A 13424-nucleotide genomic window follows, 5' to 3' on the forward strand; every position below is an offset into this window, starting at 1 on the left:
AGAAACATGATCAAACAAGCTGGTAAAGTCTGAAAAATTTAAATCGAAAATGTATATTTATGTTAACTTAAAAATGAAGAACAGCAAATTTATAAGATGAGTTCTATCATTTATAATTAATATTTTAATTACATTTTAATATGCATGTTAAAACAAAAATAAAACAAAGTGAAAACCCTCATTATTTCTTAGAAGAAATCTTAGATCAATTGACCCAAAACAGCACTTTAGTCCAATATGTCGATTCCTCATTTGGTTAGACTTTATAAAAGAGAAAAAGAAGTGGCACACTTTTCAGGGCTATTATGAAGCAAAATAAAATGTATATGCATGCTAATATTTTAAATTGTATTTTGTAAATAACCATAGATGTAATAATAAATGCATTGCATGCCTGCTCAGTTTTTATTGCTTATCTCCTGTCTAGGTTTGAGCCTATTCTCATTAAGAGGAAGGGGTAACACATTCAATAGTATTCACTGCTTGGAAGATCACATTTGGGTTCAGTTCAACCCCTGATCACAACGTATCCTGGCTGCAAATACTTGTACTATGTACTTTAAACACAGGAGTCCAAATTTTATCAAAAGCTAATACAACTAGGAGGCCAGTAACATTAATAGAACCTTTCACACATCTGTTTTAGGTTGGCTTTTATGCTTTTGTTCCTAATACAACAGTAAGGACAATATGAATCTAATTAAAAGTAGTTTGACATTGACTAACATTTTCATTAAATCCAAGGAGTGTATAATTTCCAATCAATAGAACTAATTTTGAATGTCAAACTATTAAAGTTTTGATAAAGAATGAAAAAAAGTACTAAAACCCTGACTATTTAATGTTATGTTTACTATTTTATAGTATGATCACACTGGTACATTCAAAATATTCTAATATCACTTTATAATGAGATATATAAAAAACTTCTTAAAATTTAGTATTGTTATACAATCCTTCTATTTATTTCTAATTATTGTTTATACTAAGTACATCGGAATCAGAAAACCACATATTATTAATTAATGAAATGATCATTAAAATCGTTTTTAGTAAGAGATGATAAAAAATATAGGTAGTACCAATGTTGGAGAATAATGCTTTGAGATACAAATGTCAATTTTCTAGATATCTAAGCAGAAAGTACTATGCATATCTCATTTTCTAGCCTTTTCATAACTCATCAGGCTTATAGTGCAGAAGCTTGGACACATATGAACAGTTCCTTCAGAGACACTTCTCTGTGACAGATGCATAAACTGTGAGGAAAAGACTGGAAGCGTAGACTAGATAAGTACTATTCCAGTGTCAGGCCAATGAAGGATGAAAGAAAAAAAAATACATATAAAAGATATATATATATATATATATATATATATATATATATATATATATATATATATATTTAGGCAAGGTAACCCTTGGTTGACCTCATAGACTGCAAGGACCTTGTCAGCTTACAATCTCTGTATTTATTTATTTATTTATTTATTTATTTATTTATTTTTAATGCCTACAGCACCTGGTTTTCCTAAGTGGTCTCCCATCCAAGTATTAACCAGGCCTGACCCTGCTTAGCTTTTGAGATCAGAGGTGATTGAGCTTGTTCAGGGTGGCATGGCTGTAGACAAAAGGAAGACATTTTAATATTAGTAAAACAGTCCCTTTAGGGAAGAAAATGTCCTCTTGAATATTCATTTCAAGAGAAATAAAATGTCCGGAGTCAAAATAGCAGAAATTTGGAATTTAAATTAGGGCTTCTACATCATTTTCAAAGTGCAAGAGCATTAAATGATAAAGTATCAATAACAAAGATGTGGCATTCAAACAAGGCATCTTGGCTGGCAGTTTTCTTATCTATGGAATATTTATCAAGTTATATTCAGGATTAATTTAACACAAAACTCCAACTTCTGTGGAATCAAAAATTATTTCCCTTTGGCTTAAAATTATTCTATGAAAAATAACTAAAATCTTATTCTATTAAGACAATGATCCAATTGATGGTCACTAAATCTAAATAAATACACTTATTTGATACATCAAAAGATTTTTGTTTATTGAAGTTCTTAATTTTTATTTTATTTATTTTTTATTTTTTATTTTTTTTGCTATTGACCCCTTTTGCATTCTGGTGAAGCCTAGAGTACTTTCTGCCAATACCTTCTTTAACTATAACAAATACAATAAAAGATTGAAACGGAAATGAATTATAAAAAAATTAATTACCACATTTACAAACACATTTACAATTTTTGACATTATATGAGTTTGTTTATTAACAAATTAAAGGTATTTCAGAGAGTCCGAGTAACAGTTTGGAAGCAGTGATAAATATTAATATTTAATATATCTGTAATAATTACTACATGTTTTAAAAATACCTGTAATTTTTATTGTTTACATGTTCAAAAATATAGCTAATACAAGTATGGTTTTTGCTTTCATTCATAATTGAAGATAATGCAATATCTCCATTAAAAGTAAAGATTCAAAGATTTTTCCTCTATCTTTGTTTACATATGTTGGATTTCACACATTATTCTCTTCCATTGAGACTAGATTAAGAATCCCCTTCGTAGGTTAAGAGATTTTAGTATCTAAAGCAAATATCAACAAACTTTTTCTATAAAGGGCCAGGTAGTAAACATTTAGACTTCGTAGGCTATAGGGTCTCAGTTGCAACTGCTCAGCTCTACAGTGGGAAAGCAGGCATAAACAATATATAAATAAATGGATGGGGCTTGTTCTAATAATATTTTAAATTTCTAAAACAATTTATCAGTGAGAGGACCATAGTTTCCCAATACCTAATGTAAAGTCTGTAAATAAAATCTCTGTACTGAGGTCACTAGCTTGATGTATGAGCTTAATAAACCTACTCTAGTCATTGCCTTTCTTTTAATGAAAATTAATGGTTGCTTCTGGTTTCATGCCTATTAATAATAATTTTGAAGTAAATATACTTCAAAACTAAAAGAAGAGAATTATCTATGGTCAAGGACATACATGTTAATAGAAATTTAATCAGTTCAATCAGTGACTATTTATTGCCTTAAATATCTAAAATTTATACACGAAATGTACAACTAGAGAAATAAGAAATACGATTTTCTTCTCCATTCTGTTTTTTTAATATTTATGCATGCACATATTATAAAGATCTAGAATTTTTTTTCCAATTGAATCCTTTTGTTCTTATACATTAAAAGTCACTGAATGTACTTTTAAGATCCAGCATTTGAGAAATCTGGATTAAAATAAGGACAGCCTTACTTATTTGAGTTTATTTATCCATATAACGTGATTTATAATACAACTTAAATCTGAGAGATCTTATGAGGATTAGGAAAGTAATAAATAAAATAAACTTCAAAAATAAATTTTTAGAGTTTAATACATTATTATTTATTCATTTATTGTTCATTTCAGATATGGAAGATGGCTTTGGGATGATTGATGCTAATCCTACAATTTCAAAGAAAAAACTGATGCTAACTCAAAAGTTACAAAACAAAAAATGATGGTATATTTTACAATGGCAATATGTCCATTACTTTCAATAGAGATTTTAATTTTTTAAATCTTTTATATTTAGGTTATTGATTTAATTATGTTAAAATTATTTGCATTTAAAATATTTTCTTTAATATACAAAGGAGCTATATAAAAATAGCAGGATAGTTTTATTAGTTCTAACTTGCCTAATAATTGCTATATAAGTCAAATTTTTTAAAGATCCAAAATTTCTATAAGGGCACTGTTTAATAAATGCTACAATGTATTCATAGTCATTGTAAGCTACCCTTTTTATTTTCTTAATGAATCAAATGACTAAACTTCTGCTATTGTCTTTTATCATAAAATTTTAGGGAGTCTTAACTAGACTGAATAATCTGCCTTTTCAAATTTTTTTTAAGTTAAATTTTAAAAGTTTGAATGCGTTCTTTCCATGAAAAAGGAATAAAAGTTTCTTTCCAATATCATTTCCTGCTAAAAGTTAAAGTAATTAGAATTTCAATGTATCAAAATGTCATTCCCAAAATAGAAAAGGTTATGTGGTTTAATTATGTTCATGTTATTTCACCATAAGATTTTATTTTTCATCTATTAATTTATAGGCCAATGGTAAAGTCAGTGAAATGAACATAACTATGCTGAGTTCTCCAATATTATATCAAAACTGGCCTACACAATGAACACAGAATTCTTAAAGGTTAATAACACTCTTCCAAGATTACAAATTCTGAACTTTAGTAGGCTGTTAATTAAAAAGAACAGTTTGTCATCAGTAGAATGTTTCCATGATGGCATACAAATGTGAAAATACAGAGACATAAAATCTAGCTTGGGAACAGATTATACTTAATAAGCTTCTAAATGAAAAGACACATCATCATAAGAGACTTCAAAAAAGATATAAAGATCTCTTTGGGCTTAAATTTAAGTGTTTTAATTATTACTTGTGTATTCAACTACTTCAAAATGCCAATAGGATAGGCTAATGTAGCACACATATACACAAGAAACATTTGGAATAATACTTAGCTGTATCCAATAGTAACATGTCAAGTAAATGTTATAACTGAACTACCTCTGGAAAACTAGTGGCATTTTCAAATCTTGGAGACAATCCACAACTGCTCCTGTATCCATTTGCTAAAAGTTTTAGTTTAGTTATGTTGTTTCATTAAATGTCAAACAAGTATTATATTTCCCATTTAGCCCAATTATACACAGAAACATGAGTGGCTACGATCATTGGTCTATTAAGGAGAGTAGAGTGAGAAGAAGGTCCTTAAAATTCTTTTGAAATTTGTCTTCCATATTGAGTAAATGATTCTTCTTGTGTAGGTGTAATAAAAAATGCAACATGTGGAAAGAACATCGATATTGTTGACGAGAGTCTGATTGCATATCTTGACATTTAAGCATTATGAGGATTTGGAATAAATCATTTATTAATCTGCTTATGGTATAAATATGTTTTGAATGCCTCATGCTTCATGTCACTTTATTGTCTGGACAATAGTAAAACCTAGCTTATTGACAAATTGTAATACATAGGCAACTGTACATTATAATTTCCCAGTATACATTTGAACACAGGTCATCTGATTTGTAAATGTTGATACTGGATAAAGCAGAAAAGGAGAAACGCGAGAAACAGACAAAAAATATTTCAAATATTAAGTCCACACATACACGTTTTTAGTTTGTAGTGTAGACATTATAGTGTTGACTGTACTTCATATATAGAGAGAAAGATCCAATGCTTTTAAAATATTTTCTAGGTAATCGGTGTTAAATCATTTTGATACTCTAACATCAGAGTTCAAATTGATTAGTATAATGATAAAATACTTTATAAACACAAAGGCAATTTTACATTACTAGGACTAAATGTGCCTATACATAATTACATAAATATTTAGGAATGGACAGGATTGTTTGATGATAAAATTTTATTAATATTAAGAGTTCTTTTCCGGCTAAGAAAGTGATTAAAAAAAGACACTAAAACGGCCAGCATCAATATGTCAAACAAGGGACTTTGAAACAGCTGGCATGGGATGTTTCTCCGAAGAAAATATCTTCGATCAACTTTGATTTGGTTAGAGATGCAAAGAGTGCTATGAGTTAGGTTAGCTCAAAAGAGTGAGAAGTTAAATTTACCATCCAGAGAAAAATTACAAGACTACTCTTAACTCTGATTAGAGTTCAATGTTAAAATTTCCTTCTCTTTTCTTCAACCCACCCATGCAAAATTGTCCTCTTCTCAAAGTGAATCAAAATTAAGCACTCACAGATGTGCTACTTGGTATTTCTCAGATGGTAATATTTAGAGGAGCAATAATATCGTATCTTTGTTGAATCATAAAAGGGAGTAATCATCTGGCACTAATTGAAACAAAGTCTACACTATAGAGAAAATAAAAATGAACCTATCTTTTCCCTTACAGAGTTGAATGTTTACACTGCTTCTTCATCAGAAAAAACCACACACCTCACACCTGCTGCGTTTCTTTTTTCTGTTGAACCTCCATCTAATTAACAACAATTAAGATTCACACCTGCGGTGGCTTTAGCCTTTGCCTCCTGCTCCAAGTTGTGGTGTTTAACCCTTCTTTTTACCTATAATACATGAACGATCACTTTCTCTAACAGGCTTAGTCTTTCAAAGAGGGCTTCCTCAGTATTTGCTTGCATTCAATCACTCGAATTCACCACAGCTGGGGGTTCTGAAGAGGCAATTGTTTTTTCTGGACTGAGATGAGAACAGGTGGTACTCCCACCTGCTGCAAATCTTTGAATGTTTGTTGGCTCCGAACAGTTCTTGGACCTGATATTTGAAATGTTCTCTTGCATTAGAAGTAGCAGAGGAAGAGAAAACAGGCCATGGCCTTTTTTGTTACAAATGGTCTCATTATAGACATTCTCTGGTTAGTAATTGCTAGCATACGGAAATAAATGGGTACATTGCTTTCTGGACTGAGGGTGGGTGGAAATAAGCCAAACAGATTGGTATACAGCCTGGCTACTTTATTTTAAACGTTAAAGAAGATTTATCCTATCTAAGAGAGTGACTTATATTCCCCTTGGGAAAGTTTGCAAAGGTCTGTTTGTAACTGGCAATGGAAATGTTTCTAGATAGACAAGTAGTTCTTGTGATATTCACTAATTTCTTCAACGGGGAAGAAAGCACTTAGCCACTATCTAATTTAGGGTATGTCTATTCTGTTCTCTTAGTTTATTTACTTTTTTGGTATTTCTGTTTTCTAGCAGAGTGGGACAAATTGGCTCAAAAAATACTAGAACTACTCAATTTGAAGGCTTCTATGGGCAGAGTAAAACCATTACGGTCTATCCAGTCATAATTACAATCTGCAAAGTGTGTTGGGGCTATTTTTGTTCTGAACAAAATTGAAAATATACTGTTAAGTATGGTTGTTTCTGTTCTCCCACATCCTCTCTAATAGTTTTCAGTAAATCACAGCAGAAATAGTAATACAGACTAGTTTTGATTCAATGTACCTAAAAGTGCCATTTGTGCATTTTTAGAGTTGTGTACAAAAACCATATTATTTTTATGATTGTTTATCTTCTATCTATATATCCATATACTATAGATATAGCTATTGATGTAGATGTAGAGATATAGATTGATGTAGATATAGATATATAAAGGAGATTTAGATATATTCAAATTATATGTTATACATTCTATATATGACATTATTGAAAAAAATATATTAAGTGAAAATCCACACACAGGACTCCAAGTAACTGAGCTTATTCAAAGTCTGAACCAATTTTCCAGAAAGTATTTTTCTAAGATACCTGGCATTTATTATGACTATGTAAAATGTGACTGTGAAAATATGATATTGTAGAGTAAGGTACCAAAGGATATTGATATGTTTTGAAAATTAAAAGCAAAGTTAATTTCTCATTAATTAAGAAGTATACTGAGTGGATTAAAGAACAGGGGAAAAAGTATAAGGAAAGATTTGTTTAATTGGTTGAGGTGTGAAGGTGAAACTGGGAAACATTTCTTTAAATTTCCTTCTATTACAACACAATCTCCTGGTTTTCTTTTTTTCTCTCAATATAAGTTCTTAGACTCCACTGTTTCTTCTTCCTCTGCCAAATATATATTTACTCTTTCATTTCTCAGAGTTTAGTCCTAATCTTTCTTCTACTTTCACCCTGTAGTGTTTTCCTACATAATATAATTGATCTCAATAATTATGACTTGTAGGTAACAATTCAAAACACTGTGGCCAAAATTGTCCCTTTCAAAATAACATAATCTAAGAAACTAACCATAATTTCAACACAAACTGAATTCATTTTCTTTTTTATGTAAACAAAGAAGAAATCCTTTTTCTCATTCTCGATTTTTATATAGTGCACATCTTTCTGAATATTTTCTTAGAAAATAAATCTGATAATTTCACTTTCTTGCCTAAATCCATTCAATTATGTTCCATTATCTTGAAATTTGAAACCATCTGTCATAATCTGCATGATCTGTCATCTACCTGTCATGTCATTCTTTCATTCTTGCTTTACTTTCCAGCAGTATCTGACACCTAATGCCTTTTATCGTCTATCTCTTCATCTTTATCCACACTCTTTAAAAACATAAAGCTATTGTTTTCAAATGTATTTCTAACATGGGTAAAAATAAATGAAAATGTTTAAGACTTCTGCCTAAAGTTATTTTTCTCTTGCTTCTTCACTTCTTATTTCAATCATCTTTTTCTCAGGTTCTGCTTTAAACAGCAGCTTCTTGATTGATTTTGTTCACTTTTTATGTGTTTCTTTAACAGTTTGCCTTTTCTTTTTCAATATTTTGTTCAGTTGTGATTTGGGAGGAGCAACAATCCATGACGTTTTTACACATCTCTCATTGGTTTTTGTCCTGGACTATCTTTTTGTAAATGTTTGCATAGCTAACAGCCTTGGAAGAGGAACCTTGAAAATTTTGTCTTAAGAGAAGGAACCTTGAAAATTTTGTCTTAAGAGAAGGACGCCAGTTATGAAGGCCTTGTATAGTATGATTTCACCATATGAAATGTCAAGAATAGGAAAATCTACAGAGCCTAGGGCTATGGGAGGGGGTCGGGGTAATGGAGAGTACCTAACGATGAGGATAGAGTTATTTTAGGGGTGATGAAAGTGTTCTAAAATTGACTATGGTAATGATTTCACAAAACTGTGAATATATGAAAAACTAAGTTTTATTCACCTTTTAATAGGTGAATTGTTTTACATATAAATTATATCTCAATAAAACTATTATGTTTTATTTAAATGTGTTTATGATCTGAGTAAAGGTAATAAAAATAAAAATATCCAGAATTTCTTAATTCAGGGATGCTCAGCTGTAATAGAAACCCACCGCGTGTGTAGCATCCGTGTGGGCTCATATTCACATTGACCCTATGAGACTTAGGGGGCAAGGAGGAATGATGTGAACAGAAAGCTCATGTTGCCGGCTTTGCCGTGAGCGACAGTGATTTTCCTCTGACTCAGTAGTCTCGCGTCTTCTGTCAGGATTCAGGGAACTGTGGCAGGGTAACTTGTTAGCTTATGATTAGGGTAAAATCTCGGAGCCTTCATAAATTTGGACATTCATACTATAATTCATTTTTGTATGTATGTTTTAATTTCTCTAACCTATTTTATTCACTTCTGTAGCCCTATCCTCACACAGTGGGAGGCAAAGAGCAGACACAGCAAATATTTATTGACTGACTGACGATGTAGAAGTGAGGGAGAAAAATAAAAATTAAAAAGATGAGGGAAAGAGTTTTTAGTAGGTTTATTGAGAGATTTTTTGAAAGTGACCCAATTTTTCTTCTTTGAAAGTACAATTAGAACCCTCTTTTAAATATCTTTAACATCCATACTATGTGCTTTAATTAAAAAAGAAAAAACTTTTACTTAATGATGTGGAAACTCCTCATTAGTACTGTATTATTCAATAAAAATTTCTGAGTGTTAAATAAGTGTCATTATTACGGTATTCATTTATACCACTTTTCCCTAAGGTGCCATATAATCATTATAGTTTGTAAATTGTATAGTTAAAATATTATGGGATTTCGTCAGTGGATGACTTTATAAAAAAGGATGATAGAATTGAGCTATGCCTTCTAGCAGACAGAGAATTTTGATTCAGGATGGGAGCTAAGAAGCAGGCAGTAGGCAAAGTCATGAAAGGTGGAGAGTTAAGGTCAATTTAGACCAATTTGGTTTCAGCTTAGGAAAAAGTACAATAGAAGAAGCAGAGTGTGACAGAAAGTAATATTTAACTGTTGCTTAATTCTTGGCTTTCAGTGAAAGTTTCAGTGTTTCCATGTAGAGTCCATGTTTTCTTATCTGTTCACACACACTAATAATATATAAGGAAAAACAAAAGAAACATAATCTCAAAGTGCCAAATATAACTGAATTATATAAAACATAGTTGCTCTGATAAATTCAGACTCTGCTTGGTTCTGAAGGCACATTTTTTTTCCCACTCTGCTACTTTGCTGATTTTTCCAGTGACATTACGGGACCATTAAAAAAATATCCCAGAAGATAAGCTTTGTCTTCTTGCTCACTACCAAGTTCAGACACAGAGAATGCCTGTGAATAACTCCTAATGATCTCTTTTTTTCCCCCCTTCTGCTTCTCAGCATACTAAAATTGTGAAAGACACAAGATCCACTGTCAATCAGAAGGTATGGAACTTGGAGTCCCTTTGTATTTCAGCCTAAAGAAATATGGTTTCCATGCAAACTTAAAATGGTATCTATCCAGATACCAGTGGTTATTAGTGGAAGATTCAATGCTGCCATAGTATTTTCATAATGAGAAGATGACAGTGTGTGATCCCATTAAAAATCAAAAAGGAGAGAAACCCATCACCTAATTAACCATTCTGAGGTAGAAATTAATGGTCATGGTAACTAGGGTGGAAAAGTGATCTAAGGGAAAAATAGGTTTTGTGTTCTTGGTACTTAAAGTTATTCTAAGAGATTTGAAAGTTTTCACTACTCTAATGCATGTAATGAGTTATAGTGAATTTAAAAAATGTGTTACTTTTCTATTCTAAATTCAAATCTATTCTAACAGGGACAAATTTATAATGAATCTAAAACTCATTTAGTTTAAAAATCATCTGCTTAAATCTAACCCCTTGTAGAAACTAGTGATAATAAGTAGCATGTGTCTAGTCATTTATTGGTTTATTTTTAAATTTATTTAAAATTTTTTTCTTAGATTCAGAACCCTTACCTGATGCTTTCCATATCATTGTTGCTAAGGCAATCACTTCATTTGGATACGTTCTACTTAATTTATATTTGAGAGGAAAAAAATATCTTTAATTGTGGGAAATTAACCATATTTCCAAGAAGTTTCTTTTTTAATTGTTAATTTTATTCATCAAATTTATGTATATTCTACTGCAAATGTTTTAACCCTTGAGCCAATCACTATTTTTTTTTTCTTAAACTACTGTCTCTATTGTCAAATGATAAACTAATTTTGTAATGAGTTTGATATCCTTTATTCAAGAGAAAACAATCTGTGGATTAAGTAGGCGGGAATGGTATAGTGTCTCACAGCAGAATATTCCTTTTGGAGGGATTTGGGGCAAGAGCAGGTTTTACAGAGCACTAAGCAGTAATATGGAGACAGGGTGTGATTGGCTGGGATTGCATATCCGGCCTTATTTAGAAAGACCAGGAAGCAAGGAAATAGTCATAGGGTCCAGAGTTGGGTTGGCACTTGGGGATTGGCTGACCGAATATACTATGTTTCTGGTAAAGCACAGTATTTGCACCAAAGTTCAGTCTGCTAAAATGGCATCAGGACAGGAGAGGCTCCGTCTGGGCCTAGAAATGTATTTCAGCACCATAAGTAGAGAACAATCACCATAAGGAAAGTTTGCCTTGCTTTGCTTTGAAGATGGCTTCGGCAAAATCACATTCAAGAATACCTAGTTCGATAACCTAGAGTAATTACAAAATCATTTAACTATACCAAAGCTTCTCAGAAATGCAAAAAGATATGATTTATACCACCTGCAAAATACTTTTAAACGCATTGTACTCAACATCTCTTTCTTCTCTCTGTCCCTCCTCTATCTATGTATCACATACATAGAAAGCTAGAGTCTGTCTTAAATCTCAGTTTTAAACACTCCCACTACCAAATTCAGATTGCACTTTTCCCTTCTCTACCCCAACCTTCCTATCCACTTTTCTATCTACCTTGCTACCCACTACCCCCACCTTCCTATCCACGATCCCAAACTGCTCCGTCTTGGGTATAGGTTCTTTTCTTAGCTTTTCTTACACTATGCCTAGTCTTTCTTTCTTTCTTTCTTTCTTTCTTTCTTTCTTTCTTTCTTTCTTTTTCTTTCTTTCTTGATGTAATCACTTTTTAATATCTTTATTTCATCCATTACCTTGATCTAAAAATTGACCCAAGGACCATGTTGGTAAAAGTCAGAGGGAGAGATGTAGTCTGTGAATAAATCATATGTTAGTTACCACTTTACCTAATATAGAGTTAATAGCCAGTGCTGATAGAATATTTTGACTGCTAGTTTTGTTATCATGGTCATCTTAATTTCACAAAAGCACTAGTTCTCATAGTAACTACTGATAACTAGAATATTCTGAGAGGAATAATCTATGTTTATACATTTGTGAACTTCCAGATATTGGCATGGCATATGTCCTAAATTAACTAAAAAGTATACTTAAATAACTTTTGTGATACTAGATCCTAGGAAACAATAAAATAAGGGAAAAATAAAACCGCATGGCAACTCATACTTAAGAAATGGGGCTTTCTGTTACTGAGGAAAGAAAGAAGGGAGGGAAAACCATTTTTACCATCTGTGGATCAAGTACCTTTTCAAACAAATTATCGACCATGTTATCTTTGTAAATAATTTCTAAGGTTTTATTGAGATTACTGAGTTTTCTGGACTAAAACATTTGAATAATGTTCATCCATTCATACATCTGATAATATTGACTGGGCACCTATCATTTGCTAGGAACTGTACTACATGTAATGTATGCAATAGTGAACAAATAAAATGAGGTCCCTAAAATTCGGTTTCAGAGATGATAATAGCTATCATTTACTGATAGGTATATGGGAGATTTTATGTCCTTTGCATTTAGCCTGGTAAGTATGTCACTTCCAGTCTTGCCTCTCTCTTACCTATTTCTACACAGCAGCTAGAGTTATGTTTTTTATAATAGATCAGATCAAGAGACATTCCTACTTAAAACTTTCTGTCTCCTTCTCTCTCATTTCTTTCTCTCCTCCCTCAACTCCAACTAGGTAAAATGGCCTTCTTTCAGGTTCTCGAAAGCCCTTGACTGCCCCAGATGCCTAATACCTACTAAATTTTGTGGGAATCCTGCTCTGCTTACCACTTCTGGGAAGCTCTCTCTATCTTGTTCCTTCACTCAAAGCTTGAATATCGTTGCTTCATAGAGACAGTCTTTAACCACATGGTCCAATGCAGATTGTCTCCACTCATGCTCTTCATTGGGACCCATTCATTTCCTTCTAGACTGTATTATAATTCATAATTATATGTTTATTAACTTGGTTACTAGTCCATTGTTTCTTACTCCACCATCCTATTTGCTCTTGAGGAGAAGGCGCCTTGCCTCATTTATTCATCACTAGTTTCCCTGGGACATGATTGTATGCCTAATCATATTAGACACTCCTGTATGAGTTACTGAGGGTAAGCATTTAAACATACAGCAGTCATCATGCTGAAGATGAGCATTAGTAGTCCCATTTTATAGAAAAAAAATCGAGGTACAGAGTTGTTCAGCATCTTGTCTGAGGTCACATCACTAGCATGTGCCAAAGCCAGGATCCTGACA

At 31.9% G+C, this 13424-nt stretch overlaps 1 pseudogene; it reads right to left on the bottom strand.

The window, feature by feature from the left end:
* Positions 1 to 1510: 1510 nt before the first annotated feature.
* On the bottom strand, positions 1511 to 1629 carry LOC111733335 (annotated as a pseudogene).
* Between the last annotated feature and the right edge of the window lie 11795 nt (positions 1630 to 13424).

This window comes from Pteropus vampyrus, unplaced genomic scaffold (assembly GCF_000151845.1).
Source record: "Pteropus vampyrus isolate Shadow unplaced genomic scaffold, Pvam_2.0 Scaffold13, whole genome shotgun sequence".
Classification (NCBI taxonomy): Eukaryota; Metazoa; Chordata; class Mammalia; order Chiroptera; family Pteropodidae; genus Pteropus; species Pteropus vampyrus.